The sequence below is a fragment of the Pinus tabuliformis genome, chromosome 5_1, assembly GCF_031772625.1.
Source record: "Pinus tabuliformis cultivar Carrire ecotype Pingquan chromosome 5_1, CPIR1, whole genome shotgun sequence".
NCBI classification, from domain to species: Eukaryota; Viridiplantae; Streptophyta; class Pinopsida; order Pinales; family Pinaceae; genus Pinus; species Pinus tabuliformis.
Genome location: NC_142305.1, coordinates 699,490,601 through 699,510,981, shown reverse-complemented (window position 1 = coordinate 699,510,981; position 20,381 = coordinate 699,490,601). Strand labels below are relative to the sequence as shown.

General features: G+C 37.8%; 1 long non-coding RNA gene across 24 annotated transcripts in view; it reads right to left on the bottom strand.

The window, feature by feature from the left end:
- Nucleotides 1-20,381, bottom strand: part of LOC149166861 (uncharacterized) — a 373,645-nt gene that overhangs the window by 282,920 nt on the left and 70,344 nt on the right. For 5 of the 24 annotated variants that reach the window (XR_016260480.1, XR_016260478.1, XR_016260479.1 and 2 more), the window contains 3 exons: nucleotides 10,085-10,204; nucleotides 9,737-9,930; nucleotides 9,151-9,623 (listed from right to left, as the gene is read on the bottom strand). The exons of 12 other annotated variants lie outside the window; for them this stretch is intronic. This is a non-coding gene — a long non-coding RNA (uncharacterized LOC149166861). Of the gene's footprint in view, nucleotides 1-2,919; nucleotides 3,308-3,420; nucleotides 3,470-3,547; nucleotides 3,610-9,150; nucleotides 9,624-9,736; nucleotides 9,931-10,084; nucleotides 10,205-20,381 lie in introns of those variants that run through there. 7 more of the 24 variants (XR_016260486.1, XR_016260488.1, XR_016260489.1 and 4 more) reach the window with 3 other exon arrangements.

Genomic DNA, 20,381 nt, shown 5'->3' with positions numbered 1-20,381 from the left:
ACAACCCTCATTTGGAAACCTATCTATAAGTTTGTTCCCTTGTCTTCGTTATTGGTTGTAAGTTCCAAGAATTCTTCCCTTAGTGAGGATGAAAGGAAGGAATCAGAAATTGAATTAAAAAGTTATTAGAGGTTGGGGCAACCCTCATTTTCCAACCTACATCCAATCTTGTTCCTTTATCTTCTAACATGTGAGGGGAAAATAACTAGAATAATGTCAAGGAGGTGTTCAATATGCAAGAGCAAACCTCCCAATCAACCACTTTTACCTAGGTATAAAGAGGATGATAATAGATATTTTCAAAAGCCTTTAAATTAAATTAATGACAACACAATTAAATTAAGTTTAGAAACATGTAATGAGTTAGCTAAGTGAAGGCAGAACTCAAGGGAAAATCATTCAACAACGTTATTGTTGGTGTGGCCCATACAACCTACATAAACATGTAAGATAGTGCCCTCTTTGATTTGAAGACCCCCCCATAACTACTTGGACTAGTTATGTAAATTGTAGCAACAAAATCCTTCATTTGACTTGTGCCTTAGTCAAATGGAGAAAAAAATGATTTTCCACATCAGCAGGATGACTTGGATTGTAGTTAACTACAGTGACATGGCTTTGTCTCCTAGTTAAGTCAGTAAATTTGAGTTTGTAGGCTAGAAGCAGTGTTGTGCATGAGTTGATTGCTAATATCTAGCAATCTACTTGAGTTATTGTTAGTTGAACTCAGTTAACTAAGCTCTAGTCACTAGTTCAATCAGTTGAAGGTCAATTGAGTAGTTATGACTATTGTTAACTCACAGATCTCTTTGTTAACTAGTAACTCAACTAAAAATATACCTGGCCATGCATGGAATTCAAATTTCCTAATTGAGTGGATAGAAAAGACACATTTTTATATATAATTGTATACTGTCGAGTGTACAGTGCTTTTGCACTGAGCGTGTGATCAATTCCCCCTATATTTGTGCAAGGAAATGGGGAATTTCCCTATCTTTTAGGAGCTTAATTCCTCCAAGATTGCGAAAGGAAATAAGAGGTTGGTTGAGGCTTGAATTGGCTAAGTGTTAACCAGAGTAGGTCAAGAAGCATGAGAATAGCTTCACAGTGCAGGGTGTGCTTCAGAGTTGAAGCAAGACATTGTAATTGTTTCTCTTTCTCATCTGAATTAATAAAAAGTAGCAGAGAGGTTTTTCCCATTTGGGTTCCCCTGTAAAGTCATTGTGTTCCTTGTGTTTTCATGGTTTCATGTTATAACATGTGTTTCTCTCGTGTGTTTTCCTTTCCACGGAATAGTAGAAGAAACTTTTGTCTCTTGATTCCATGATCTAGGTGGATATTGGTGGCCACCCACCAATTCCACTTGGACCCCCACCATTGCTTTTTTCAGTTTTTTTAGTTTCCTTAATTGTGGCACAATTTACTATTTTTAGCAGTTTTTTGAGTCCTAAACTTCTGGAGCCGTTTTGAGGCCCTAAACGACGTTTTTTTGGAAATTTGCGCCAATGATTTTCTATCTAAAATCATCTTTTCCGTCATAGTCCTCCGAGAGATCTTTCCAAGGGGCTATCATGCGCGTCAAATGGAGATAATATGACCAAGTCACGACGCTAGGAAGTTGGTTGTCCAACTCACCCCAACGGGGCCCATAAACTCTTGGTGTTACATCTCCTCAGGTTAGGGTTTTGGTTGTTTACGGTTTACTCTTGTTGTTCAATAATAAAAAGGCCCTTGAGCCTCATTGTAAGGCAGTTCATAGACATGTAGCCACCACATCTCTTCTCAGAGATAAGCTACCATTGCCCTAGCTGGTTTATTTATGTTCTTGTTTGTAAGCATATTTCAGTATTTTACATTATTGAAATGAAGTATTATTTCCACTGCATCTCTGTGTTTATGGTTATCTCTATAATTTGTTGTGTTCTCTCTCTCTATCCTCCAACTTTTTCACTGTCTCGCTCCCTCTCTCCACCCTCTCCCCAACTCTCTCTTAAATTTGATCACATTGTATTGTGTTTAAGAAATTATCTAAATTAGAAAAACTTAATTGGTTGTAAAATATTAAACCTATATTTTGTATCAATCATGTCAAAGACAATAAAATAATGAAAAACTTTAAAAAACTATGCACTATATTTAATCCATTATAATTAGTCAATTTGCTTGCTCTCATCCCTTAGATCCTTAGCTATGATAGATCGCCCTTGGATCCTTAGCTATGATAGATCGATGTCGGTTCTCTCTATATATATATAAAGAACCGAGATAGATCCATCTTAGCTTAAGTTTATGATGCAGGAGCATCTGGTTAACAGGGTGAAGTCAGAGAGAAGGCAGACAAGGTTTCTGAAAAGGATGGGAGACGAGAAATAGTTCACAGAACAGACAGCAAGTCTGTCTCGTTCTTATGTTTTTTTTTTCCTTTTTCTTTTTGGTTAGTTTTATTATTATATGTTGTTATTTTAGTTTCTGTCCAGGATGTTTGAAGTATTGTAATAAGTTCTAACTAGGAATGGTAATAGTAGTTAGAGTCATTAGCCACTTAACAATAATTTACTATTGTAAAGAACAGACCAAGTAAAACTAGTTAACCATCAAGAAATGCCACATCTGTAATAACTGTTGAACTGAAATTGAACAACTGCCAGCAGTTATCTAACTGCATAGAAACAATGTACAAGAACGCGAGCAAGCAAACCCAGAGGGGTTCAGCAGCGGAGAAAACAAAAGAGTAACAGAAATAAAGATACATTTCCTTCATTTTTTTACAAGTGCACAAAAACAAATAATTCTTATATGCGTCCTCAGGAACAAAAGACTGTATGTAAAATGCTGTGTCAATAATTTACTTTTATTCGCATATACAAAAGTCCATTACAGTACTCGACAAGCTACGAACTGGCAGAGTAAGAAAGCAAGCACACAAGAGGTGGAACCGACCAGCACACTGCGGGTTCATGTCAGACAAACACAGTTACCAGGTAAGCAAACAAAACCGACAGTGAACGAGTTTCCTTTCCGCTTAATTTTACAACATTTCATCTCAGCATAAATTACACAGAACAGTTCATCTCAGCACAACCTAACAGCGTTGCCGCAGTTTCCAAACCCTACCTAGTTTACGGCCAAGGGTTTGACAAATCTAGAAACCCAAGCCATGACTAAGGCCAGACATCTCTGTAACTAGCAACCGGAGCCAATGACAAAGACAAGAACCTAATACAGACAAGAAAATAAGAGCAAGACTACCCGGAAAGAGACCAGAACTGTCGAATGCCATTGACAACGAAGCAGTAGACGGCCACACCTGTAAAAGACACGAAGGGCGGGAAATTAGTTTACCAAACCCTTGAATGAGAGTTGGAGCTGTAAAGACTGAAAACAAAAACACAGAGAATGAACAAAAGGAGGTGACCATACCTGAGGGTGAGCCGTAATAGCAGGTAAGAAAACCTCGAACCAGAGAGCCCTGCTCACAGAGGGGCCGAGGTCATTAGAATCTGTATGAGATGTGGTGAAGAAACTCCAGCAGAGAACGGGTACATACCTTTTCAAATAGCCGAGAGCCGGAGAAGGAAGACCCCGGAGATCCATCGACCTGGGAGACTGTCAAGCTGAGAGCGAACCCGAGCACCATTAAACCATAACAACCAAACACTAATGACTGTTAAGAAAGACGAGACCAGACGGTGCTAAAGCAAACAAACAACGGAGAGCGCCTGCAGCAAAGAGAGTGAAACGAACATACAGAGGATAGAGATAACTTACCAAGGAAACCCAACCGCCGGACAGACAAACCGAGACAGGAACGATAGAGCACAGTCGAGCTCTCACCATACCACTACAGAACAGGCGGAACCACATAGGGTTTCATCACAGGCTGAGCAACTACCAGCAAAACAAAATAACGTAGAGACCACCGAAACCAACCACCGGGAGATAGTAATGAACCCAAAGGCGCGAATAGAGTGAAAATCAAGGCGGGGTTTTCCAGGATCCCGAGGAGAACAGGTGTCCACCGATTAGACTGAGTTAGTACATGCAAGTTGATTGCATATCAAACAGAAATCAATTACAATTAAAACGTATACTGTCCAGTTCACAAAGTAAAATCCACATCAGCTGAGGTGAGGCGGGACCACGTGGGTTGGCCCCATCAAGTGGTATCAGAGCAGTGTTTTGAGGAAATAGAAGAAAATGGAAGTACCAAGACGAGGACGTGGAAGAGGTGCACGTAGAGGAGCAGATGAAGGATTGAGAGAACAAATCAGAGTTCTTACAGCTCGTTTGGAAGCAGTGGAGGCGGGCAGGCGAAGAGACCCGGAACTTGGAGATGACAGTGAGGAGGAAGCAGTAACTGCTACAGACGGGTCAGACGAAGAAGCTCCAGAGTTGAGACTGCTGCGATCAGTTCTATTAGCCAGCAGCAAACCCAAAACAGAGATTTCTAATTACGATGGCAGTCTGTCCGCAGATGTCCTGTTGGACTGGATAAGCGAACTAGATAAGTATTTTGAGAATGAGGAAGTCAGTGAGGATAAAAGAGTTAGATTCGCTGCAACTAAATTAAAGGGACACGCCCTCTTGTGGTGGGATAGTGTCCAGGCGGACAGAAAGTGAATGAACAAATTGCCGGTACGTAAATGGCTTGAGGATGGAAATATTGGATGAAATCAGTATTCTTTCTCCCCGGAATATTGAGGAAGCCTTTCAGAGTGCTGTGAAGGCTGAAGAGAAAATTAACAGAAAATAGAACAACAGGAGAGGGAGAGGGAATGGCAGAGGACAAGGACAGTCCTACGGCAGAGGGAGAACCGCCGCGAACAGCGAGGAAGGCAGCAGTTCCAGAGCTTCAGGGACAACAGAGAAAGGAGAAAGCACCAAAGGAGGTCGTTCATATCAGCGAGGACGAGGAAATGGCCACGGAAGAGGGACTAATGTCCAGTGCTACAGGTGCCATAAATGGGGGCACAGATCCTTCGAATGTCCAGAAGTTGAACATGCGGGCTAGAGGGGAACACTTGTTGCACAGCCTGAGGAAGCTGAAGCACAACCCCGGGAGGTGGAAGACATGGCGGAGACAGGGGAAGCTTTGATTTTAAATAAAGTGCTGTTAAAACCAGCCAAGGAGGTGGCTGAACCAACACAGCGGAAAGCACTGTTCCGGACAGTTTGTAAATCACATGGAAAGTGCTGCAAATTGATAATAGACAGCGGAAGTACGGACAACTTGGTTGCCACCGAGATGGTGGAAAAGCTGGGACTGAAGCGGCTAAAGCACCCCACACCTTACAAGGTGTCGTGGCTACAGAAAGGCCACCAGCTATTAGTCGATGAACAATGCGAGGTAGAATTTCACATTGGCAAGTACCACGACACAGTGGTCTGCGATATTATGCCAATGGACGTGTGCCATATACTGCTTGGAAGACCATGGCAGTATGACCGGAAGGTGACACACGATGGGAAGACAAATTATTATAAATTTACAAAGGATGGGGTCAAACACACACTTGTACCCATCAAAGAGGAAGACACAGCAGAACCAAGCGGAACAAAGGCATTGTTAATTGGAGGAAAACAGTTTGTGAAACAGGTTGAGGAAAATGAAGTTAATTATGCAGTTGTAAGGAGAATGAAGCCGGTGTTGTTGAACATAGAAAAATCAGAACTGCCTAAAGAAATTCAGGAGCTGTTGGAAGAATTCCAAGATATTGTGGTTGATGAGCTACCTGATAAACTGCCTCCCAAAAGGAGTATCAGCCATCACATTGATTTTATACCAGGAGCAAGCTTACCTAATAAAGCAGCGTACAGGATGAGTCCGAGGGACAATGAAGAAGTACGCAAACAAGTGCAGGAGTTGCTGGATAAGGGACTGATCAGAGAAAGCCTGAGCCCCTGTGCAGTACCAACAGTACTTGCACCCAAGAAGGGTGGAGAATGGCGAATGTGCACGGATTCGCGGGCTATAAACAAAATTACGATTCGATACAGGTTTCCCTTGCCCAGAATGGACGACATGATGGACTGTCTTAGTGGGGCAGCTTATTTTACAAAAATAGATCTGAAGAGTGGGTATCATCAGATCAGAATTAGGGAAGGAGATGAATGGAAGACAGCCTTCAAGACCAATGAAGGGCTGTATGAATGGCTGGTCATGCCATTTGGGCTGAGTAATGCTCCTAGTACTTTTATGAGGCTGATGAATGAGATGTTAAAAGAATTTATTGGCAAGTTCATGATAGTTTATCTGGACGATATTTTAATTTTCAGCAGAACGAAAAGAGAGCATCTTCAGCATATTCGAAAGGTGTTCGAGAAGCTGCAGCAGAACAAACTGCTGATAAATTTGAAGAAATGCACTTTCTTGCAGAAGGAGCTGATCTATCTGGGATTTGTAGTTGCAGAGAACGAGTTAAAGATGGACCCAGAGAAGATTGCAGCAATCATGAGTTGGCCGTCACCAAAGAATTTGTTTGAGGTACGTAGTTTTCACGGTCTGGCAAGTTTTTATCGAAAATTCATTAAAAATTTCAGTGAAATCTGCGCACCAATGCTAGAGACCATCAAAAAGGCCAGCCAACCTTTTTGTTGGACCAAGGCGGCAGAAAACAGTTTCCAACTTTTGAAGCGGAAGATAACGGAGAGGCCGATCTTGAGACTGCCCGATTTTAGTAAACCTTTTCAGGTTCGTTGTGATGCAAGCGGGACAGCTATTGGCGCTGTGCTCAGTCAAGAGGACAGACCAGTGGCGTTTTTTAGTGAAAAACTAAATGAGAGTCGGCAGAAGTATTCGTCATATGACAAGGAGTTCTATGCAGTGGTCCAAGCTTTAAAACATTGGAGACACTACCTACTAGGCAATGAGTTCGTCTTGTTTTCCGATAATTCAGCATTACAATATGTAACGCAGCAGCACAAGTTGAACCATAAGCATGCCAAGTGGGTGGAATACCTGCAGAGTTTTACTTTTGTGTTAAAACACATAAGTGGGCAAGCCAACAAAGTGGCAGATGCTTTAAGCAGAAGAGCCTTGCTCTTACAAGAAAGTGGCATACAGGTGATGGGATTCGAATATTTGAAGGACTTGTACCAGATGGACATGGATTTCAAGGAAGCTTTTGAAGCTTGCCAAAATCCTGTATTGAGGAACACAAGCCCATGGCTAGATTATAATTTACAGGAAGGATTATTGTTTCGAGGTGGGCAGCTATGTATTCCGGACCATTCGATGAGGGAAAATCTAGTAAGAGAAAAACATAGTGGTGGACTAGTGGGACATTTTGGCGTCAACAAAACTTTGGAGCAGCTCGGGCATTTTTATTATTGGCCTAAAATGAGCCGGGACGTGCAGAAATATGTAACCAGGTGTAAAGTCTGCCAACTGGCGAAAGGACACAGCCAAAACACGGGACTTTACACACCCCTACCTGTTCCAAGCAGGCCATGGGATTCAGTCAGCATTGATTTTGTCCTAGGATTGCCTAGAACGCAGCGGGGATATGATTCAGTGATGGTGGTGGTAGACAGATTCTCGAAGATGGCTCATTTCATTCCTTGCCGGAAAACTAGTGATGCCACATACGTGGCACACCTGTTTTTCACAGAAGTAGTTCGATTACATGGCTTACCTAGAACTATTGTTTCAGACAGGGATGTGAAGTTCACAGGACATTTTTGGCACACCCTGTGGAAAAAGTTGGGCACGCAATTAAATTTCAGCTCTGCGTATCACCCGCAGACTGATGGACAGACAGAGGTGGTGAACAGGAGCTTGGGAAACTTATTACGAAGTTTGACTAGAGAAAATTCGCGATTATGGGATCGAGCTCTTGCCCAGGCAGAATTCGCTTATAACGACTCGCCCAATCGTAGCACCGGATTTAGCCCATTTCAGATTTTATATGGTATGCATCCTCGGGGAGTACATGAACTGCGAGATTTGGGACAGCTAGAACGGAGAAGTGCAGATGGGGAAGATTTTGCTGAAGCAATGAGCGAGCTTCATGAAAAAGTCAAATTGAGATTGCAGGACAGCACACAAAAATACAAACAGCACGCAGACACAAAGCGACGAGAGGTGCATTTTGATGTTGGGGACGAAGTCCTTGCGCACCTGCGCCGGGAACGGTTTCCTAAGGGCACATATAACAAGTTGAAATACAAGAAAATCGGTCCATGCAAGATTCTGCGAAAGTTTTCAGCCAACGCTTATGAAATTCAGCTGCCACCTGACATAGGCATATCACCTATATTCAACGTGGCAGACCTGTTCCCATATCACGCCCAGGCAGAAGATGATAGTATGGTACAGCCAGAACGGGACACCCAGTTAGAGAGCAGTCCTTGGAAGAAGCAGTTACCTTCGGCCCGGACCCATGAAATTGAAGGAATCCTCAGCACCCAGGTAGCCAAGAAGACACGCAGAAAGGAGTATCTGCGTTACCTCGTCAAGTGGAGAGACCGTCCAATGGAGGACAGCTCGTGGCTCGACGCGGCGCAGATTCAGAAGGCTGGTTACTCGGTGGAGGAGCTCATGGAACGGAGCCATGAGTTCTCTTTTACCCCGGAAGCCTGATGCAGGAGCATCTGGTTAACAGGGTGAAGTCAGAGAGAAGGCAGACAAGGTTTCTGAAAAGGACGGGAGACGAGAAATAGTTCACAGAACGGACAACAAGTCTGTCTCGTTCTTATGTTTTTTTTTTCCTTTTTCTTTTTGGTTAGTTTTATTATTATCTGTTGTTATTTTAGTTTCTGTCCAGGATGTTTGAAGTATTGTAATAAGTTCTAACTAGGAATGGTAATAGTAGTTAGAGTCATTAGCCACTTAACAATAATTTACTATTGTAAAGAACAGACCAAGTAAAACTAGTTAACCATCAAGAAATGTCACATCTGTAATAACTGTTGAACTGAAATTGAACAACTGCCAGCAGTTATCTAACTGCATAGAAACAATGTACAAGAACGCGAGCAAGCAAACCCAGAGGGGTTCAGCAGCGGAGAAAACAAAAGAGTAATAGAAATAAAGATACATTTCCTTCATTTTTTTACAAGTGCACAAAAACAAATAATTCTTATATGCGTCCTCAGGAACAAAAGACTGTATGTAAAATGCTGTGTCAATAATTTACTTTTATTCGCATATACAAAAGTCCATTACAGTACTCGACAAGCTACGAACTGGCAGAGTAAGAAAGCAAGCACACAAGAGGTGGAACCGACCAGCACACTGCGGGTTCATGTCAGACAAACACAGTTACCAGGTAAGCAAACAAAACTGACAGTGAACGAGTTTCCTTTCCGCTTAATTTTACAACATTTCATCTCAGCATAAATTACATAGAACAGTTCATCTCAGCATAAATTACATAGAACAGCTCATCTCAGCACAACCTAACAGCGTTGCCGCAGTTTCCAAACCCTACCTAGTTTACGGCCAAGGGTTTGACAAATCTAGAAACCCAAGCCATGACTAAGGCCAGACATCTCTGTAACTAGCAACCGGAGCCAATGACAAAGACAAGAACCTAATACAGACAAGAAAATAAGACAAGACTACCCGGAAAGAGACCAGAATTGTCGAATGCCATTGACAATGAAGCAGTAGACGGCCACACCTGTAAAAGGCACGAAGGGCGGAAAATTAGTTTACAAAACCCTTGAATGAGAGTTGGAGCTGTAAAGATTGAAAACAAAAACACAGAGAACGAACAAAAGGAGGTGACCATACCTGAGGGTGAGCCGTAATAGCAGGTAAGAAAACCTCGAACCAGAGAGCCCTGCTCACAGAGGGGCCGAGGTCATTAGAATCTGTATGAGATGTGGTGAAGAAACTCCAGCAGAGAACGGGTACATACCTTTTCAAATAGCCGAGAGCCGGAGAAGGAAGACCCCGGAGATCCATCGACCTGGGAGACTGTCAAGCTGAGAGCGAACCCGAGCACCATTAAACCATAACAACCAAACACTAATGACTGTTAAGAAAGACGAGACCAGACGGTGCTAAAGCAAACAAACAACGGAGAGCGCCTGCAGCAAAGAGAGTGAAACGAACATACAGAGGACAGAGATAACTTACCAAGGAAACCCAACCGCCGGACAGACAAACCGAGACAGGAACGATAGAGCGCAGTCGAGCTCTCACCATACCACTACAGAACAGGCGGAACCACATAGGGTTTCATCACAGGCCGAGCAACTACCAGCAAAACAAAATAACGCAGAGACCACCGAAACCAACCACCGGGAGATAGTAATGAACCCAAAGGCGCGAATAGAGTGAAAATCAAGGCGGGGTTTGCCAGGATCCCGAGGAGAACAGGTGTCCACCGATTAGACTGAGTTAGTACATGCAAGTTGATTGCATATCAAACAGAAATCAATTACAATTAAAACGTATACTGTCCAGTTCACAAAGTAAAATCCACATCAACTGAGGTGAGGCGGGACCACGTGGGTTGGCCCCATCAGTTTATTAAAAGCTTATTTTAATTTCTATGGGAATATTTTTAGTAGTCGTGAGGATAGAGGGTTTAGATATATCTCAAATTGTAACATTTTCCCTTTTAGATTCAATTAAAAAAATGTGGTAAAATTAAATTAAATTAAAATATTTTTACTATGAAATAAGTTATGGTTTTTGGGTATGTGGTATTGATAAGCCATGGTATTGGATCATGGTATTAATATATCTCAAATTGTAGCATTTTCCTTTTTAGATTCACTTAAAAAATGTTGTGAAACTAAATTGAAATAAAATATTTTTACTATGAAATATGTTATGGTTTTTTGGCATGTGGTATTGATAAGCCATGGTATTGTAACAAAGCAGATTTACAAGTTAATATTCATGGTAAAGTGAGGGTGAATATCCATGGTTAACAATCTTGTCATATTGTTATAAAATATTTGATTGTGAAATAATTTGTGTTTTGGGCATGTGGTATTGTTATAAAATATTTTTGTTTGTGAAATAATTTATGTTTTTTTGGGCATGTGGTATTGATAATCCATGGTATTGACCCCTGGTATTGTAACGAAGGCTATTTTTTACAAGTTAATAATATCTACTCTAATGTGGGGGTGAATATCCATGGTTAAGAATCTTGTCATATTGTTGTAAAATATTTTAGTTGTGAAATAAGTTATGGTTTTTGGACTTCTAGTATTGATAAGCCATGGTATTGGTTGTAAAATATTAAACCTATATTTTGGATCAATCATGTCAAAGAAAATAAAATAATGAAAAACTTTAAAAAATCATGCATTATATTTAATCTATTATAATTAGTCAATTTGCTTGTTGTCATATAAAGAATCGGAATAGATCCATCTTAGCTTAATTTTATTAAAACCTTAATTTAATTTCTATGGGAATATTTTTAGTTTTCCCTTTTAGATTCAATTAAAGAAATGTTGTAAAATTAAATTAAAATAAAATATTTTTACTATGAAATAAGTTATGGTTTTTTGACATGTGGTATTGATAAGCCATGGTATTGTAACAAAGCTTATTTACAAGTTAATATCCATGGTAAAGTGAGGGTGAATATCTATGGTTAACAATCTTGTCATATTGTTATAAAATATTTGATTGTGAAATAATTTATGTTTTTTGGGCATGTGCTATTGATAATCCATGGTATTGACCCATGGTATTATAATAAAGGCTATTTTTTACAAGTTAATAATATCTATCGTAATGTGGAGGTGAATATCCACGGTTAAAAATCTTGTCATATTGTTGTAAAATATTATAGTTGTGAAATAAGTTATGTTTTTGGACTTGTAGTATTGATAAGCCATGGTATTGGCCCATGGTATTGTAACAAAGCCTATTCACAAGTTAATAACAAAATCAAAATATAGCAAATTAAATTTTATTATTTTTATTAACTTAACTTTTTATTGTTAGTTGAGGTCATATTTAAATGTTTACACTCATCCCAATATCATTTTTAACTTCTTCTTCTTCTTTTTAATTTACCGTCTTAGGAAAAAGTAACAAATTCTTATTAAAAATAAATCATTTAACGCAATTGCAATTTATATATTTTATTTTATATTATAAATATTTCTTTTATTTTTTCTATTATAAATATATCTTTTCTTTTTCATTTCCAGTTTAGCATTAGGTTCAAATGAAATATTCATAGATTACAACATCACATTGTAGCAATGTATTTTTCTGTCTTGTCTATATCTGCATGGAAATTCGAGAAGAAGGAAGACCATCAACGGATCTATGGATTTCATGGGATTCGAACCCCAGATGGAGTTTGCATGGGAAACATCTTAGGAGAGCATCAACGATTAGATGGAGGAAAGGCAATGTCACTGGGTATGGATATTTTGATAATTTTTACATCTGTATGAATTTGGACTCTGTTCTTTCTTTTTACTAAAGCGGATTTTTGTTTGTATGGGTAAATAATTTCAAGGGTTTATATGATCTAGAGTTGAGGGATGGAGGAAGGGCAAGGTCACTAGGAGTGGATATTTTGGTACTTTGTATATGAAAAAATCATAAATTTTATCTAGAGTTTAGGGATGGAGGAAGCGCAAGGTCACTAGGCGTGGATATTTTGGTAATTTTTAGATGGGTATGAATTTGGACTCTGTTCTTCCTTTTTACTAAAGATGATTTTGTTTGTATGGTAAATAGTTTCGAGGGTTTATATGATCAAAGCATAAATTTGTACATGGGTATGAATTTGGACTCTCTTCTTCCTTTTTACTAAAGTGGATTTTTGTTCTTATGGGTAAATAATTTTGAGGGTTTATATGATCAAAGAATAAATTTTATGTAGAGTTGAGGATTTAATGATTTTGATATTTTGGTAATTTGTACATGGGTATGAATTTGGACTTTGTTCTTCCTTTTTACTAAAGAGGATTTTTATTCTTATGGGAAAATAATTTTAAGGGTTTATATGATCAAATCATAAATTTTATCTAAAGTTGAGAGTTTAATGATTATGATAACGCAGATCTTAATTACGCCAACAATTCATCAAAAGACAATGCACAAATAAGCATTTCGCATGTACTTATTGTATAAAGGGTTTAATGATTATCATAGACAATGCACAAGTAAGCATTTTGCATATCCTTATTGTACAAAGGGTTTAATGATTATGATAATGCAAATATTGATTGCCGCTAAGAATTCATCAAAAGACAATGGACAAGTAAACATTTTGCATGTATTTATTCTACAAATTAGTTCACTCCTCCCTAAATTTTCTAGGGTTAGAATGCATGAAATTCTATTTTTTCTTTTCACCTTCTTTTTAGTGGTTTATTTTTTGTGTAATGGACTCTACCATGCCCAAATTAAAAGGGATCAAGTCATGCAAGAAAATTTTCTGGTAGGATGCAAATGCTAGACTTGCCTCAAACTTTCTTACATGAAATTAAAATTTGTTGTAATCATGAACATAAAATCTTTTATGTTTCATCCTTAGATTTTGATCTCAATGCCTACAGTTTTAAACCATATTACTATATTTTAAGTAGAATATACTTAGATCCATTAAATCTTACAACTCTCCAAAGCTTAGGTTAACTTTAGTGAAAAAGAAGGAACTTGAACAGATTTTGCAATTTAGATTCAATTCTTACAGATAATGATTAAAAATGGAAGAACTCAATGGTCTGATAACTTTTACCCACCCATCAATTTCGAAGACCTTTGATATTATTCTGAACCTAAACAGAGAGAGTAGAAGAAGAAGAGGAGCCTGGATGAGGTGGACCTTGACTTGCTTGATACTTTTCAAAAGTTGGGAATGCCCTTGACTAGAAGAAGAGATTGACCAACATTGTTGTAAATGTTGTTTTGGACAGTGATTTCGTTGCTACCATGCATAGGTAGACTCTATAGGTAGTTGAGGTTATCTTTTGTTCATTATAAGAGGTAATTCAGGAGTATCTTTATCTGGTTAGGAAGTAGCTTGGTAGGGTTGTTTCTCCTACTGATAACTATTATGCTGCATTGTATTTTTTTTTTTTTATAGTTCCTTCTATTAAATCTCCAAGCACACTTTGTCACCCATGGAAATATCCACTTATTTCAGGATGAATGAGATGGAGACCAGGCATTTTGAGAGGATTCTTATTTTTGTAGATTGGATGAGTTATGTTAGGTGAGAGGATTTCTGTGACATCTATTGAAGGATGAACTATACCATTTTATGACACTAATCATCTCCATGCCACAGTGGTGGATCTCTATTGCACCGAGGGAGCAATGATAAAGTATTCCACTATAAAGAATTGGTATGTCAGGGACGAGGAATGCAGATGTGGGATTTATAATTTTATTACGAAAATAGGTTTTTGCGATGGAGACAAATCAAGGATTTCATGGACCTGAGTAGAGATTGGTTCAACAATCACTTGGAAATACTCAAGCATTGTTTTGAAAGGTGATGATGCAATTAGAGAGTTCTATTATGTTTCCTTGAAAACTAACTATCAATAGTTGGGGGGGGGGGAATATGATCCATATAGGGAAGAATTGCAGGAGTAGGATTGTTTCTAAAATTATATCTATAGGCAAGTCAAGGGAATACTATAGAGGATTAGTGCATGTGCAACCAAATTATCATAATGCAAGGAATTTTTCACAGTGTGATTTGATGCTCAACGGTGACCAAGAAGCTGCAAATACTTATTGTTACACTCAAGTACAACTGAGTTACATTCTAAAGTCTCTAATTTCATTTATTGATAGTCCTTCTTGTGTCCTTGTCTCTCTTAATTTCATTGTGGTTTGATTGGAATGGTTTAAAAAATCAAGCACATCATCGAGTCAAATAGACACCCACATGTCACTGCATGTCAATGTGCATACTCTTTTTTTATACAATTAGAAGTGAGCAATACGATGTGTACACACAAAAAATCCTAGTATGCATGATGAATCCCCCTCCAATTCCATTTTCTATGGTGACATTTTATTTGCTTTGTTTATACAGGTCATCTAGCCACATAGTGGCCGCTATTGAATGTTGAGGTATATGTCATATAAATCTTTTATAGATTACATTATTTTATATTCAAGTATTCATCATCTTTTATGTCTTATACTCTACATTGTATCTTCTTTCATTTTCAGGATAGGAACTCAATATTGATTGTAAGAAGCAACAATTGCAGAAAGAGGAGAACAATAACATTGGAGCGACAAATGTAAAATCAAAGAGAGAAGAGAATCTATCTAGTGATACCCTTAGACCAATATCTTGCATAAGACACACTCATAGAGACTGATGGTCAAGCCTTAAGAGTTGGTGAATTTACTTGTAATGCTTTGGCAACACATTGATATTGTCTTGAAATGATGAAACAATATTTCATGTGTAAATTGTAGTCCAACCCATATTAAGTTGGAAACTCATATTGTAATACTTGATATTTTATATAATAAAATTTATATGCTTGAAATTATTTTTATTTGCACTTGATATTATTTAGTATTGTAATTAACATATGTAACTTTGCGTTATCATATTAGATAAACATGCACATTGTATGACATTTTCTTAAAATTTAGTCACAAAATCATACTAATTAATTTATGGTGATTAATAATAAACACATAAAATCAATCTAAAACTACTAAATTACTAGTTTATATTAATTAATGAAGAACACGAATAAAATGAATATATGACTAAATTAGTCATTTATAATGATTATGAATGAAAGTAAATGAAATGAGTAGAAACTACTAAATCAATCATTTATATAATGAATATGAAAACACAAAAAAAGGATAAATGACTATTGAAAATGATAAATATTTTATTATTAAATGATGACTAAATTTTGCATATATATGACTATTAATAGCTAATTTACAACATCTTATAACACAACTAAAATTTAGTCATATTTCTTTGGTCATTAATTGGTTTTAAATGATTACTAAAATTTGCATATATATTACTATTAGTAGCTAATTTATAGTATCTTATAACACGACCAACGTTTTGGTCATATTTCTTTGGTCATTAATTTTTTTTCTCGAGGATTCATATAGTAATGTATTTTGTTATATATTTGGTCATTATGAAAAATTTATGACCAAATTTATGACTAAATATACCACTATATGGTAAAATTCAGGAAACCAATTAATGGCTAAGATAAAAATGACTAAAAGTTGGTCACGTTATAAGATACTGTGAATTAATTACTATTAGTCACCGACTAAAAAATGGTCGTTTATATGCAAATTTTAGTTGTTTTTTTAGTAACTAATTAGTCATTATGCACTTGTGAATCATCTTTGCTTCAATATCCTCATGATTTAAGAGCTTGGTGCCAATTGGTATTTTGAGAGAGTAGATTATATTTCTATTTCTCTTATTGATCATTGACTTGCAAAAGAAAAGAAAAAGAATCTCACTTTCTTTAAGTAATCGCACCCATGCTTTTTGGAAACCATAAGATTTACTCTTGCTAGTGATTATCGACTAATTGATTAAGGAGGTTTGCTTCTTCTTTTACCTGCACAGTTGATCTACCTCTAAAGATGATCTTTTGTTGGATGTCCTCATTCATTATTCCAACTTCCCTTGTGATTTAAAGATATCCCTAAACTTTTCTTTGTTCAATTCATTGATGCAGTCTTTTAGATGATATAATTTTAATTGGAAGGGTCTCATTGATGAGATAAGTCACCTGACATGGGGATTAAGGATTCAACAGTTACAGGGATTCTTGTGTCGGATACGGACACGTTGACGCCTCGAAACAGGGCACATTAGGATACATATATATATATATATATATATATATATATATATATATATATATATATATATATATATATATATATATATATATATATATTAAACATAGATTTTCATCTATATGTAACTTTTGCAAAGTAAAAATATGCATACAGATACAATTGTGACAAATGATAAATCATAATACATATTCAATTCATCAATGATCCAATAGGAGAAAGAAAAGATAGTAAGATAAAGATATTGTAGTTTTCTTATTAAGTCATCAAAATCAAAATGTGTTACATAAGTAGTGCAATGCCAATGGCAAATAGAAATAGAAAATACAAAACAACTACAAGTATACCAGCCTCACGGCCATAGGTAACTTATGATTCATGAGTCATCAATCCTCATAGTCATCATTAAAATCATCATCCTTGTCCTCATCATCATGGTCACCACTGATCTCCTCTCCACATCCTCATCCCCTGTATCCAAAGTCATCTCTGCTTCTACTATTGTGCAGGATGAACCCTCTACAGTATCACCATCATCAAATGTGACAGGATCTAGCACTGGATCATTGAGATCCAAGTTGGCCAATGCCAACTCAACACTATTGTCTAGACCCATATCATCAGGAAATACATCCCACCTTTGTCTTTCCCTTCAACCACTCATCCTCTGTCTGTAAATAAGACATAGGTTGGTGTGCACATACAACATTGTCTCTACCCTGGATTGCTCAAGCCTACTTTTCTTGACACTATACAAATTCTCATATGTCCTCCAATTCCTCTCGCAACAAGAGGATGAGGTCGCTTGCGAGAGGAGCCTCATAGCTAACTGTTGAAGAGGAGGTCTTGTTGCCACATGATTTTCCCACAAAGAATAGGGCTTCTTAGGCCCCCTGTCTCTAATCAGATCATATGCTGCAAATCGACCAGTGCTAGTGGAAAACTCTGTAAAGGCATCCTCAACCTCATCAAGTGGTTCTCGATCTTGAAAAACCCACCTGAATGTATCTTTCCTCCCTTGTGAGATTTCACCATCCATGTGAAGAGGGAATCTATGGAAAGGTCCACCATTCAACCACTCATGGCTGTAGTATTTTGGGTTCAATGAATGAGCTAAACAATGTAAAGGTGTGCAAGTCTTATCCCCATATGCTGACAAGAATATCCTGTATAGTGGTGAAGAAGGCCTTTGATGATGTCTCATACTCGGGGCACTCACTCTATAAAATAATGATCCTCACACAATCAATCATGGAATCCCAACCCTGATAAACCTCTCCTAAGATGGGTTGGTCTGTATCTACAAATCGAAGTAAATGAATGATAGGGTCCATGATCTGAATAAGTAGATCTACCACCTCCCACCAAGCATCATCTAACACTATGTCCTTCACTCTTTTAGAGGTTACTTGATCTGTCTTTCTCCAAAAAGATCAAAACTCTGAAATAACCATGGCCCCAAGAGCAGTTTTGACCTTCCTCAACCTCTTCAACATTATGAATGAAAAGGCAAATGATGTATCCGCAATATTCAACAATGATAGATTGTTGTACTCCTTGTAGATAGTGAGGGAATTTGTATGATTTTGTACAAATTTACGGATATGTCGTGCATCCTCAATAATGTTACCAATCCAAAGCACATCAGAAGCAATAGATTTCAGTACTAAGTTCAATGAATGGACAATGCAAGGTGTCCAAAATAGTTTTGGATATTTAGCTTCCACAATCATGCCAACAACCTTACAAAAATGTGCATTATCTGTAATGATTTGCACACAAGAATCAACACCTACATCTTCAATAACTTTAACAAACAACTCACCCATATATTGTGCATCCTTGTATTATTTAAGTGCATCCACTACTTTCAAGAAAACTGGACCATTCAAGGAAGACACCATTAAGTTGATTAGTGGGTGTCGTGCCGGATTGTCTATCCATCAGAAACAATGCTAACCCCAAATTTTGTCCATGATTCTTTAATAGGATCAAGCATTTTTTCCACCTCTTTTTTTTTCCTTTGTCAATAATGTGGTTCTAAGCTTCTCTTACCCAGGAGGCATATACCCTGATGGAGCCCCTTGAGTTAGAACTCGGCACATCTCAATAAATAGAGGTGAGCATGCAACATTAAAGTATATGAAGTTTTGATAGAAAAAAAAAAGGCAATGCTGAGATCAAGTTCTTCCCATTTCTCCTTCTGAAAAATCTTGTCAATTAGACCAAGTGAAATTCCCTTTCTTTTTGCTGCTTGTCCGCCACCAGAACTCTCAAATGGGAATTTGTTGCTACTTTTCCTCAAGAGTGGAAGGGAATCATCATTATTGGTTTTAATTTTTATTTTGCAGCCACGTTTGCCATACCAACATTGGACTCTCTTAGAATTTCTTTTTTCTTTGGTAAAGGCACATTTGTACAAGTTCCATTTCCACAACTTGGTAAAGCCAACAAATGACCTTTCACACGGAAATATGTGCTCCTGAGAGTATTGTGGCAATGGTTGCATTTCCAACATACATTGCCTCCTCCCTTCACCTTGTTGGGTGGCCATTTCTCTCTTGTGACATATTTCCACAAGGGATATTTGTCACCTTGAGGAAGTCTTCCCTCAAAATTTGAAGATGTTGTTGCAGCCCCACTTGCAATAGAGGGAAAAAATGTAGACCCTATTGAAATTAGGAGAGGAGGGGCATCTCCAATGGGGAAATTCTTCCCCTTCCTTTGCCCCTTCCCTGTTGCCCTTGATTGAGCCATGAATGTTGTAAGAAAAAATTTAAAAAGGCACAAATTTGTAAAAGAAATGCACATGCAAATTGTTATCATAAAAATGCAAAAAAACAAAGAATGTGTACTTACATATTTCTTGAATCTCCTTGGAAATGCTCCCACACCCTTTGCTCCTTGCTCACAAACACCCACAACAAACCCACAAAAAAGTAAACAATTGAATGTGTAAATAGAATGGGGAAATATGCACAGAAAAGTAAACAAGTGAATGTGCAAATAGAATGGGAAAATATGCCTTTATAACACCACACGGGTTCTTGCTTTCCGGATTCATGTTTGAAAATCAGGACACATCGTGTCGTGATTGAGACACATTCCAAATTCGAATGTGTCCCTATCGAATACAACTTGTCCCGATTTTCGGACACAATTGCCCCCCCAAATCATGTTTAATTCGCCAGATTTGGGACACATAGGGTCTGGGGGATGAATCTGGTTTCATAGTTGATAAGCTTGTTGTCGAAATGTTTTCTAACCACCATGCCTTTGCTTTCTCAATGAAAGGTTAATATAGGAGCGAGAAAATTTCTAAGTAAAAGGTGTGATTGTTTTGTATTGTTTTGAGATCTATTATAAGGTAGATTGACTAGTGATCTAAGCCTCATCAAGGGAGGACAAATGCCTCAAGGAAAAAATCCAATTGCACTAAGGGTTCATAAATCACAAAGTAGTGTACTCGAGAGGAAATTTTCTAGGTCCCTTTATGTCAGTTATTCCAGGTAAAAATACCATTGATTTTATCCAAGTCCATAAGTTTCAAGGATTGCAAGTTTTATTTTAGCCTCTCTATATCTTGATCTAGTCATTTGGTTCTACCCTTCTT